Raw genomic sequence first — 13,402 nt, forward strand, 5'->3', positions numbered from 1 at the left:
TCTTCTTCTTCTTCTTCTTCTTCTTCTTCTTCTTCTTCTTCTTCTTCCTCTTCCTCTCCTCTTCCTCCTCCTCCTCCTTCTTCTCCTCCTCCTCCTGCTCCTTCTCCTCCTTCTCCTCTTCCTTCTCCTTCTTCTTCTCCTTCTTTTTCTTCTTTTTCAGTCTACTGAGTCACTTAGTGTTGTCTGTGTTCATGGGTGTTGAACTATCTACTGGAGCATGGATAGCATAGCATCTTAGAGTCTGAATGCCTGAAGAAAACTGATGCTCTCACAGGCCAGCTGCCATCAATTGCCATTAGCGCTTTGGCCATGGGTGAGACTTCATGAGCTCCTACCCTGACCATGGTGAGATTTTGGCTGGCTGGATCTTGCTCAGGTCTTGTGTTTGTGGTCACAGTTCCTGTGAGCTCATGTGTACAACAGTGCTGTCTTGTCTGGCAAATATGGTTTTACTGTAGATGTCCACTACCTTTGGTGATCAAGATGCCCCTTCTTCTACAATGCTTCCTGAGCCTTGTGATCAAGGACATGATACAGATGCCCTTTTAAAGCTGATCATACCACAATCTCTTATTCCCTAGATGTTGACCAGTCATGGGTCTTTGTATTAACCACCTTATACTGTAAAAAGAAGCTTCTCTAATGATGGCTGAAAAATGCACCAAACTGCTAATTTTATAGCTTTATTTTTTTTTATGGTTGAATAATCTTCCATTGGGTATATGTACCATATCATCATTATATATTTATCAAGTGGCGGACCATCTAAACCTTTTCATTTCCTGGCAATTGCAAACAGAGCAGCAATAGACATGAATGAGCAAATGTATCTACAGTAGAATATAAAGTCCTTCGAGAATATTCCTGATCAAGTAAAGGGGATGAGCTTGGAATACCCACACCTGCACATCAGAGGTCAAGCTTGCTCGTTTCTCTACACGATCCTGCTAACAGCTTGGAAGTAGACAACAGACTCATTGCCTTCCAAGCTGGTGAAGAGTGAGCTTGTCCTTGTCTCAAAGGTGAAGTGATATTTCAAACCCACTGTTTCCTATAGGCAAATAATGACCAACTCTCCAGAGGGCTCCAGGCTTACGACTCAGACTGAGCACTGATGTCAAACTCATTCAAGGAAAGGAATCTGGGTTCTGTGTCCACTGAGATTTTCTGGTAGCTCATCTTCCCTGTGGCTCTAAGTCTCGTCCTGCTTTATGTTCTCAATGCATCTCCTTTGGTTTTATGTTTGATTATAAGTACTGTAAGAGGACAAACCACTTCTCAATAACGAGAAGCCCCGACTGAGGACTTGGAGCTGCTGGATCTGTCACTGAGATTAATAATTCAAGAGGCCTGGGTCTTGGGGAATGAGGGTTTTCTTGAGCATATGTAGTATATGATCTTCATAGTATACAATCTTTCACTGTCTGTAAGAGAAAGAAGTGCAGATACAGTTCATATACACATCTGGAATTTAAATATAGAAAGGTCTAAGTTCATGATGGAGTCTCATGAGTTTTACCTCCTGAGAGGTAAATATTTTTCCCTGAGTCATTTTTAAAGAACTCTGTACTCTGGGATAAATAATCAACAACTTTAGAATTCAAGTATTTCTAATTCTAAATTAACCAAGTTGGAATATGTGGCTTAGTGTCATAATTTAATTTTTAACTTCATTTTTAAATGTTCATGTTTTTTTTAACCATGTTAAATTAGAGCTTAACATTCTACTTGGTTTGACTTCATAAACAAAAAAACCCAACATGCTTCTACACTGAAAAAGAAATCCAATTTTGCCTCACCTGTAAAATTAGTTTTAAACATTTGAGTATGAATTGAAATATTTCTTTGACTTAGATTGTTCTACTCACCTTTTAAAGATTACACATTTTCCTCTTGGATGAGCTCAAACCTACTTTGTGTTGGTGTGAGAATCTTCAGAGCGAATAGAACGCACACATTCCCACTTCGATTTGAATATCCAAGGAATGCTTTTCTTAAGTTTGTGAACAATCATTCTTAATAATTACCTCTGTGACAGCTCCATGTCTGACCAATGTCTCAGAGGAAATCAGTGTCCAGTTGAGGCAATCACAGAAGACTGTTATCTCTAGGATAGGGGGCCAGGCCAAGCCCTGATAGAAGAAGGACGATTTTTGTGTACTCTTGGCTTAAACCTCACAAAGTCCAGCAATGATCAGATGATTCGGGGGCAGTCTTACACAACCACACGGAGTACGCTGAAGCTTGACACAGAGGCTTGGCTCAATGGCAGTGGGCATTCCCTGGAACCTCAGATTCTAAGCCATGAACCCAAATGCTGTGTCATCTCTACTCAGCATCTACGTCCTCATTAGAATTTCTGGCAAACGATTTTGTCTCCATCCATGGTTAAGTTAAACTCTTATCTTTCCTCTTGTTCTCCATGACGAATTGGGTCATGGACATGAGTCATAAATCTAATATCTGATCACGTACTTGTGCTTCATTGCTCCTAGTGGGGGGTCATCTCTGTTATTTTGTTTTCTATTAACTGAGCAAAATTATCTCTGTATTTTCTGTTCTGTTTCCATGTTCAATCTTGAGCTGGACTGCCTCACTGAGAATATTCCTCACCTCTGCTGTCTTCCGGTGCACTTTACAGTTTGAATGCAAAGTATGCCAGCAACCAAGGAACATTCCCCCAAAGCTGTAAAACCACACAGTACCAGAGATAATGGACCAGAAAAGAAAAACAATTGTGATGAATGCACTCTTTAGAGAGGATACAGACTAATCAGGGCTGCACTTATAGGTGGGGGAGGGGTGTGGGGGTGGGGCAAGTGTTTCCAGAGAGTAAACACTGGCATTTGCTTTCGTTTCTGTTTAACTTTTTATTGATTCTTTGTGAGTTTCGCATCATGCATCCCACTCCCACTCATCCCTCCATCCCTCCATATTTACCCTCCATTCTTGCAATCTCCCCGTAACGGAAAACAAAAAATAAAAAACAAGAAGAGAAAAAAAATAACATTAAAAACTATAGCAAAATAACAACAAAACCATCTCACTGTGAAAGCTATGGTGTGTCTCAGTGTGTGACACTCTATACTGTTTTGCGAAAAGAGCTTTACTTGCAAACATTCATTGCAGTGAGTCACTGGTGTGATTCAAGGCCTTTGGCTTCTGCTACACTATCAATACTGGATCCTCACTGCCGGGGCTCCTCTCAGATGTCCTGTTGTTGCTCTGTGTCATGGAGATTCTGCAGCTTTGGTGCTGCTGAACCAGCCTTTTCATGCACTCAAACAGGTCATAGTTTGGGTAGATGTTGGGGTGGACCAACTCAAAACCTGAGCCTTGGTGGTGACTGTGTTGTTCAGCCCGCCAGCTCCGTTTCACCTATGGCAAGGGGTACATCTCTCCTGTGCCCACACCACTCCACAGTCAACAAAGAATGAGGGAGGGGCACGGCCAGTTCGTCAGCTCTCACACCCTCTGAGCCAGCTCACCCGTGCTGCCCAGGTAAGGAGTAGGGATGGCTCTAACCAGTGTCTTAGCTGGTGAGAGGCGTGGTCAACTCTGAGCAGGCTTCAGACCCAGACCAGGAATGTCTGTGTGGCCTTTGGTGGTAACATGGACCATAGACATCAACATAAAGCCCTCTGCATGACCCTCAGCTGTAGCATGGGGCAGGACTTCACCATGGCCCCAGGTGGCAGGGCAGACTATTCACATCAGGCTGTTCCTTTCCACTCTGAGTCGCCCGTTCCTCCTTTCCTCAGAGTTCACATACTGTCCCCTTCTTTTCTTCTCTCATCTCTCCACCACAACTACTTGCAAATCACAGTGGTTCCTCTAGGTTTCCTCATCATGCACATGTCCCCCAGCCACTGCATGGCAGCTGGCATCCTATGTTGGTATTTGTAATGTAAAGAGATTTTGTAACTGTCAAATAAGACTTCCTTTCCCTCCTTCCTTTTCTCCGTCTCTCCTTTGAGAACTTCATTTGTATATGCAGTGTACTACAATCATATCCACCAACCATTTCTCACCTCCAGGTCTCCCGGAGCACATCCCTCCCAATATAATGCCTTTACTCCCTTTAATATTCTACTGCACCCAATTAGCGTTGCCTGCATGTGTATGTTTACTCTTTGTAAATATATCAGGAAACATTTTTGACAGGATTAATTAACTTTGAGACAAGGTCTTACTGTGTAGCTCCTGGAGCTTGCTATGTAGATCAGGCTGGCCTCAATCTCACAGAGATCTGCCTGCCACCGCCTCCCCAATGCTGAGATTAGAGGTGTGTGTCACCACTCCCAACAAGATTCATAAATTTAACTATTTATATTAATACTTTTTCATTTGTGGGTATACTTTTTCTGTTAACTCTGGTGTTCTATTCTTCAGGCTATTGGGTTGACCTTGTTAATTGATTTGGAGCCCTGAACTCCTGGATAGATGCACATATTACATAACTTAAATGTCAGTTATTACTTAGGTGTGAATTAATTAATGACTTTCCTGGGACTTAAGGTATGCCTTGAGAGAAGAGAGCAAAGATTGGCTGGTTGTGTCACTCAACCGAGTTAAAAAAGATTTAGTATGATGAATCTGGGCATACTGCACTTATCTAATTGTGTGGGGGGGGGGCAGAGGTCAATCTTGGATTCTATTCTTCAAGCACTATATCTTAGTTAGAATTTTTCTAATTAACGGTGATAAAACACTGTTACTAAAAGTAACGTGAATAGGAGAGGGTTTATTCTGGTACATTTCTATGTGATAGTCCATCACTAAGGAAAGTCAGGGAAGGGACTCAAGCATGACAGGAACCTGGAGGCAGGAACTGAAGCAGAGGCAATGGAGGAACACTGGTTACTGGCTTGCTCTTCATAGCTGGCTTAGCCTGGTTTCTTATAGCATCCCAGAACTACCTCCCTAAATGTGGCACTGCCTACAAAAAGCTGGGCCCTCCCAGTAATTACAAAATAGTAATCAGTAATTAAGAAAATGCGCTATAGACTTGCCTACAGGCTAATCTTACGGAGGGCCTTTTTGGATTGAGCCTTTCTTCCTAAATGACTCTAGCTCACGTCGAGTTGACATAAAACTATCCAGGACACATTGCCCACCTTACTTTTAAGACAAAGTCTCTCAATGGCCTTCAACTTGCCAAGCAGGCTAAGTCGGTTGTCAGCCAGCCTTGAGGATTCATTCACCTTATCCAGTGCTGCGATTACAACACAGATCACTTACATGCTCACATCAGTTCTAGGAATGAAACTTGCATCCTCGTGCCTGCAGGGCAAGTGTTTACCCACTGAGCTCTCTCCCCAGACCATGAAACAATTTTATTGTTCCAAGTGTTAGTTCCTCAAGATGTAGGAAAGTTTTAGTTCAGAACTTTAAAAAATCCAAAGGGCGACTGGAAAGATGGCTCAGGGGTTAAGAGCACTGGCTTATGAGGTTAAGAGCTCTTTCAAAGCAACCACATGGTGGCTTATAACCATCTGTAATGAGTTCTGGTGTCCTCTTCTGGCTTGTAGGCAGAACACTGTATACATAATAAATAAATAAATTAAAAAATAAAAAATCCAAAGGATAATTCACATCTTCCTCCACCTCTCTCTCCTTCCTCCCCTTCTCCTCTAATTATATTTGGGGAGGGAACAGGGACTGGGGGGGAGAGAATGGGGCTAAAACACACTGTGTAGTTGAACCCACACAGATCTGCCTGCTTCTGCTTCACTGGCATAGGGATTGAAGGTGTCAAAAACCACACTGGGCTCCTCCTCCTTTTTCTCCCCCCCCCTTCTTTCCCTCTTTCTTCTCCTACCTCTTGTCTTCACCTTGTCCTATGTAACCTTTCTGAAGATGCAAAGTTTGCCTTGGGATTGATTTTTGTTCTTTTCAAGTTCCAATACTTATATTAAAGGTCTTGGTTTGGTTCATTATGTGTTGATACTTGCCTTTACCACGCAGATTCCACATCTACCTACCTAACCTCCAGCTGCTAACAGAAATGGTCTGTTGTGATTAGCCAATAACAAGGATTAAGGGTCAGACCTATATGCCAGCTTCCATACTACATGGTTAAGTTTTTATTGTGCTTATACATAAAGTGTGGCTTTACTTTTCAGAACTGTGCTTACATGTGATAGAAGTCCAGATGAAATGTTTTGGGGAGTGACCACAGCCACATATGAATGAGCATTCACAGGAAGAGCTTGGCTAGGTCAAGGACTCTGACATCTCAGACATCTCAGACACGTGAATGGCAAGGCTTTCTCCATCAGGGGAGCAGTAAGGCCTTTCTCTGGTTCAGATACTGATGCTGATAACAGTTGATCATTAGCACTAAAACACTGTGTAAAAGGAACAGCGGAAGCTTCCTCCTCCCTGATGACCTCAGCCTGGGACTGCTCTCCTAGGGACCCTACCAAGATTAGCTCCATCTCCTTCTCTAGTGCATCATCTGAGACCACTACTTTTCTGTCTGTGTTTCTGTATGTCTGTGATTTACTTCTCACCGCCACATTCAGGTCAATCCAACAGTTGCTCAGGTGGTTGGAAGAGAAAAGAGATGAAGGGTGTGGAATGGCACAGGGCACAGAACGACAAACAATAGAGTTAAACATGGTCCTGGGGACCACAGTGACAAGAACTAAATCTCTTTTTTCTAACACAGTACCAAGAGCTCTTTTTTTTTTTCTGCCTGCTTCTTCTTTCATTCATCTGCAAGAGAAAATAAACAGATCTGCTGCCACTTCTGGATTCTAGTTTTTCACAAAGGGGAAGAAGCTCAAATACTAAGTCTGAGAGAGCCCAGGAAAGGGTCCTATGGGCTCAGCTCAGAATATTCTCTGCCTTTGAATCAATTGCTGGGATGTGATAGCATCAAATACTCTGATTGGCTCCTCTCCTCATCACAATACACATAAAGCTGTACATTTTCTCTATCATAAATGCAATGCCCATAAAGATTATTACAGATGAATAAACAGGCCAGGGACAATGCCCTGTGCGTTTAATTTAGTACTTGGGAGACAGAGGCAGACAGGTGGATCTCTGTGATTTTTGAGGTCAGTGAACTACATAGTAACTTTCAGGCCAGAGTTATACGCTGAGATCCTATCAAAGAAAAAAATTGAAATGAATAATTAATAAACCACCAATGAATTAAGCTACTTAAAATAGAAAGGAATAGATTATAGTTCCTCCCACAGAGTAAGGATTGTTTTTACAATTTTTCTTTTAAAAAAATTCTAGATAATATAACGTTTTATTCACCTGGGCAAAGCCTTGGAGGAAAGTGACATCCAATTGGTGTACAACATCATTTTACATTAAACTATTTAAGGGCCAAGTAATGTCTCAGCATATCAAATACAAAGTATTAGGCACATCATTCACACTTGGAGAAAGAAATACATCAACAGGGGCTTTTTGTTTTTTGTTTTGTTTTAAATTTGTTGTAAAAAAAATTTGTTGTAACTTGAGTGTCAATAAAGAAACTAAGCTTTAAAGTGTTTTATAAGCAGCCATATCGAACTGTCTTGCACAAAATACAATGCATAAAAAATACAATGCTAAAATTTTAAGAAATTACTGGTATTTAACGCTGCAGAAAACAGACCAAGCAAAAAAGTCGTCCTAGTAACTGCTGGCGGGATAGGGGTGGGGTGTGAGGGGGTGGGGGAAGGGCTGTGAAATTCTGCGAGGAAGTGTCTGTGAATTCCTAGTTGGCTGCCAGTGGTCATGGGGTCCACTCTTTCTAAAAAAGTAGGTCTATAGTCGGGCTCTCTCATCTAGCAGTGGCTCTTACCCTTCTTGGGCAGAGGCAACACTCCAGCAGGGCCGCCAGGTATACTGGGGAGCTGGTGTTCACAGGAGTTGCTGTGGCACAGGAGCCAAATCAGGCGGCCACTGAGAGCTGTAGACTTCAGGGGACCAGATCCAGGTCTTGATTTGTCTGTTCGCATAGCGCCCTCTAGTGTTGAAGCAGAAGCTCGTAATCATGGTTTTGGTTTGTATTTTGTTGTTTTGTTTTTATTAGCTCCATCCCAGCAAAACAAAACAAAACTGAACCAAAACAAAAAACCTGTCAGATACCTTGCTTCTTCTGTATGTTTCTTTCAGTGAGGTGTTCGCCTTATTTTTAAGACTCCATTTGAATACAAGGATCCACAGTACTCTCTTTGATAACTATACCATCACATGTACACCTCCAACCAGAAGGGTCTTTTCTTCAGGATTCATATATCATACATCAAAGATATTTGTTTTTATTTTTCCTAGAGATACCTTCTTGGATGTATCTCAGGCTGACCTTGAACTCGAGATCTTTCTGCTTTTGATTGCCGGAGGTTACAAGCTTGGACCATCAGGAATGGCTCCCACCTTGGTTTTTAAAGTTAGAGTAGTCATTAATGTGCCTTTCTGTTTGCACTTTGTTGGCTGCAAATCTTCCAGTTAATTCTTTTTGTTGTTATTTCAGGGTCTCATGTAGTGAAATCTGTCTTCCAACTCTTTCTGTAGCTGGAGATGACTTTGGAGTTCTGATCCTCTTCCATCTACCTTCCATATGCTGGTCCTACAGGCGTGTGGCACCTTCCTGGTTTGTGCAGGGCTGGAGTTCAAAGCTGGAGGGACTGAAGCATGCTAGACAAGCACTCTACCAACTGAGCTACATCCCCAGACCACCTATGTCTTTTGATAAACCTATCATTCATAGTCTCATAAGCTTCACTTTCATGGCTTAGTTTCTCTTAGTTTCTTAGGGCCAGATTCCTAATACTACCATTTGGAGGATTGAGATTGTAGTGCTGATGTTTTGGGAATTGAGCCATAGCAAGAATATTTGGGGTTAGGGTTGTTACAAAGATTTTTTTTTCTGGGCTAGGGTTGTATAATGGATCCTTTAGGGATTTGGGCTGTACGTAGCATAGCAGTTTGGGGGTTAGGACTACAGCATGGATGTTTGGGGGGCGTAGGACTATGGCATAGATGTTTTGAGTTTAGGATTGTACTATATATTGGTGAATTAGAACAGTGTTTCAGGACTCAGATTGCAGCACGGACAGATAAGAACGCAAACATTTGGCTTATAGTACATTTCACTGCTTTTATAGAAAACAAATCTAACATTAAACAAGACCAGTTTAATGTTATATTGATGTTTTATTAGTGTCGTAGGAAGGCCTCAGATTTCCTGTGATAAATGACATAAGGTTAATGAGTCACTGACAGGCAGAGTCTTCTCCGAAACCACAGTGGTGTGTACATATTTCCCTGAAGGAGCCTTCCAGTGTACAGATCCCTTTTATTTGCATGTAAACCTGGTGGTGAATGAGCTCGGAAAGTTCCTCTTCAGCCTGTCTTTTCTGCTCCAGGGAGGACCACAGAGCATCCTGCTGTGGAACATCACAAAGTAGATGCAGTTTGTTCATGTGCAGACCTGGGCAGTTGCTTGGGTACTGAGACAGAACCAATCTGCCTTATAAACCATGTGGGTGTTTTGTTGTTGTTGTTGTTGCTGTTGTTGTTTTCCTAAGTTAAGTCACATCAAAACGGATTACATAACAGTCAAGCTATCTTTAAAAAACTCATGACTATCACAGATTTTATTTTGTCATATACAATAGCTTTATTTCATATATATTGCTTCCACATTACCAACTTAAATTTTTATTTGTAATTAATTATTACCACATATTCACGTAGCAATTGCTAAGATACATGTGATTCTCTTCTCTTTTAATGTGTACATGAACTACCTTTGAGACTCTCACCTTCAGCAACAAAAGAACCCAGAACCATGGAGTAATATTCCCAAAGTGTTCATGCAAACATTTTGCAATCAAGAATTTTCTGCACAATTAAGTGAATTCAAGAAAGAGAGTGAAACAAATACATAAGCACTTAAAGAAAGACTAAGAAAATCTTCTGCTCAGAAAGATATTTAATGCATAGTAAGAGGAAATAGCAAGCTTATTTTCACCATTATGATTTTAAACATCACAAAATTTTATAACAATGAAAAGACTATTAACAATGGGGCCAGGAGGACGGCTCAGGAGTTTAGCTTGCTGCTCTTGCAGAGGACTGGAGTTTGGTTACCAGGACCCAATTCTGAAGTCTCACCAATGCCTGTAACTGCCACTCCAGGGAATAAAATATCGTCTCCTAGTTTCTGTGAGTACCTTCACATACATAAGTAACACACACACACACACACACACACACACACACACACATTCTCACACACAAATCATAAAGAAAAAATAAAAATCTTTGTAAAAGAATGTAGGCAAATAATCAGTGAAATGAAGACATTATTGATGTGTATGTAAGGGGTTTTGTGTAGGATTTTTGTTTGTTTTGATTTTTGTTTTGTGTTTGCTTGTCTTTAAGACAGCCCAGGGTATCCTGGAACTCACTTTGTAGACCAGGTTGACCTTGACTCATGGGAGATCTGTCTGGCTCTGCCTCCCTAGTGCTGGGATTGAAGGTGGGTGCCACATGGCCCAGCTCTAGATGGAGTTTCTCATTATTCTCAGTGGAGAGCAGTCTGACATAGCTTACTAACATTTAAAACAGAAGTTCAAACCTTTAATTTTCCACTTGAAATTTTATTTGTACAAATATGTGCTGAAATATGTGCAAGGATGGTTACAATACATGTTAACAGCAAAGAAAGAAGTCAACACATAATATTATGTCCTTTGAAGCAGTGAAGGGCCATTTCTCAGTGCTGCCCATGTATTAATCCATTGATTATGTCGTCTGACATCTATGTCCAATGTGACAGATGAGGAAACCAAGGAACAGCATTAATAGGTAGCTTTCAAGTCATGTTCTGAAGGTTTTATTGATTGTAGAATAGCTTCCAATGTTAAGATATCCATTTTTGTTTTGGGTTTCTGGGCTACTTCCTCGGTCATCACTTTGCCTCTACTGAACCATTCATCAGACACTGAATGCATGTCTAGGTATACTTTCTAAACAAGAAGTAACTCCAGGAAGAAAGAAATCTTTACTTTTAAATCACTGCACTCTCAGAGTTATCTAACAGTAGATTATTTTTCTTACCAGAAGTGATCTATCACTATGACAAAGATCTAAAATAGCCCTGCTTTCATTGTCCATGGAAAAATCCTAAAGGCAATGAAAATAATGCAATCTGAAGACTCAGGGGGAGGAGGCCCAGTATGTAAAGAGCTTGCTGTACAAGCATGCAGATTTAAGTTTTTATCCTCAGTATCCATGTGAAAAGTCAGGTGAATCAACACATGTTTACAATCCCAACTTTAGGAGTGACTGCAGAAACAGGAGGATCCCTGGAGTTCCCTGGCCAACTAGTCTTGTGACAGATTGTCATAAAAAATAAGGCAGAGAAAATGAGAAAGACCTGACCATTGACTTCTGACCTTAACACATACCCTTATACACATGCACAGGACACACACACACATACACACACACACACACACACCCTAAAGGTAATGCAGTCTAAATGGTAATTCATGGACTCTGAAGCATGCACTGCACAGACTGTTGTAAGAGTCACATTTATGCTCCATATTACTTGTGGGCTTAACCAGACTATTTTTTTAAATATTTTTATTGGATATTTTATTTACATTTCAGATGTAATCCCCTTTCCCCATCCCCCCCCACCCAGGAACCCCCTATCTTATCCCCCTCCTCCTGCTTCTATGAGGATATGCCCCCACCTACCCTCCCACTTCCACCTCCCCACCCACAATTTCCCCCACACTGGGGCGCCCAGCCTTCACTGGACCAAGGACTTCCTCACCCATCTATGCCTGACAATGTCATCCTCTCCTATGTATACAGCTTGGGCCATGAGTCCCTCCCTATGTGCTCCTAAGCTGGTGTTAACCAGACTATTTTAAAGCCTGTGATGGTTTGAAAGTGAATAAGCCCCATAGGCTCATTTGAATACTTGATCCCAATTGAACAAACTGTTCAGAAGGATTAGGAGGTGTGGCCTTGGAGGATGGGTGTCACTGAGAGTAGACTTTGAGGTTTCAAATGCTTTAGCCATTCCCAGTTAGCAGTCTCTTGTTCTACCTTCTACTTGTGAATAAGGGTATAAACTCTCAGCTAGTGCTCCAGTTTGCCCTGCCTGCCTGCCTGCTGTTATGCTCCCTACCTTCATCCTCTGAACCTGCAAGTCCCAATAAATTCTGTCTTCTAGTAGTTGTCTTGGTTATGATGTTTTGTCACAGCAATTGTATCGAAGACAAAGCCCCTACTTCATTTGCTAATACTCATTCAGAAATAAAATGAAACAAAATAAAAAACCCTTAGAAGAGAAAATTAAAACTTGAAGTCTCCTTTGCAATTAATGGCATCCTGGGGCACATAAAACAAACCCATAAATAATTCCCTGCTTAGAGACCATATGTTAGGTCTGGATATGCATCAAATGACTATTCAGAAAGCCCAAAGACTGGGCACAGAGGAACACAGGAGCTAGACAGTCTCAGTGGCTTACAAATCAATCATTTACCTCCCTCATACTGCATGATCCTTTGGGGTTGGCTATAGTCTTGATCTGTGTTCCCTCATTCAGGACCTTCATTGACAGAAGATGCTCTATTTGGAACATAAGGGATAGCCTTATGGGGAGAAGATGAAAGAACTGGGTGAGTCATAATTTCACTGGACAAGGGAAGTCATGTAAGAAAGTGCCACTATCACACAGGGGTGGGCAGAGATATATATAAAAATGCACCATTCATCATTGTCTGAAATATGCATCACACAATATTTTCTTCATGGTCTTTTCTACACATAAAACATGTCCAGTAGGTAAACCTCGCTGGGTCCCAAAGTCACATCCGAATAAGTACACGCAGAACGTCACACAATCACTACCTCAATCTAGATTCAGGTAGTTTTGCTTTGAAAACTCAGTAAACCACATTTGTCCCACATTTACTCCACCCAATGACCAACAATGGGCCAGAAACAAAATAGCTACAGAAACAGGAAACACAGTGGCCACTTGTCCAAGGAGATTCTGAAATCCCCGTGGGTACATGTTGCAAAAGTTTCTCCCTGAGGCTGAGGAACAGCCCTTGATTAGTTTACAGCTCTGAACCCTCAGGACAGCCCCACAGCTCACTGTGTTCCCTGGCCCTTGGCTCCATGTAGGTGAGTGTCATTCCTCTGTTATTTTCTTGGCCACATTTGAAGACACTGGGAAACAGGTACATTCTTAAGAATGGAGGTTTTTTCATAGTTCATATTCAGATAAAAAAGATGGGTATACCAATATACCATTTCTGTGCCTCTGTGTGTGAGAGAATGTCTAAGACAGAGAGAGAGAGGGAGGGAGGGAGAGAGAGAGAGAGAGAGAGAGAGAGAGAGAGAGAGAGAGAGAGAG

The 13,402-nt window shown here is 41.6% G+C and overlaps 1 protein-coding gene across 5 annotated transcripts in view; it reads right to left on the bottom strand.

Annotated features, from left to right (window-relative positions):
* The window catches only part of Slc17a3 (solute carrier family 17 member 3), a 22,213-nt gene extending 20,081 nt beyond the window's left edge, over positions 1-2,132 (bottom strand). For all 5 annotated transcript variants that reach the window (XM_028776309.1, XM_028776305.1, XM_028776307.1 and 2 more), the window contains exon 1: positions 2,028-2,132. The gene's annotated coding sequence lies outside the window, so the exon portion shown is untranslated. The remainder of the gene's footprint in view (positions 1-2,027) is intronic.
* Positions 2,133-13,402: the final 11,270 nt, after the last annotated feature.

Source organism: Grammomys surdaster, unplaced genomic scaffold (genome assembly GCF_004785775.1).
Source record: "Grammomys surdaster isolate TR1022 unplaced genomic scaffold, NIH_TR_1.0 267, whole genome shotgun sequence".
In the NCBI taxonomy this organism is placed as follows: Eukaryota; Metazoa; Chordata; class Mammalia; order Rodentia; family Muridae; genus Grammomys; species Grammomys surdaster.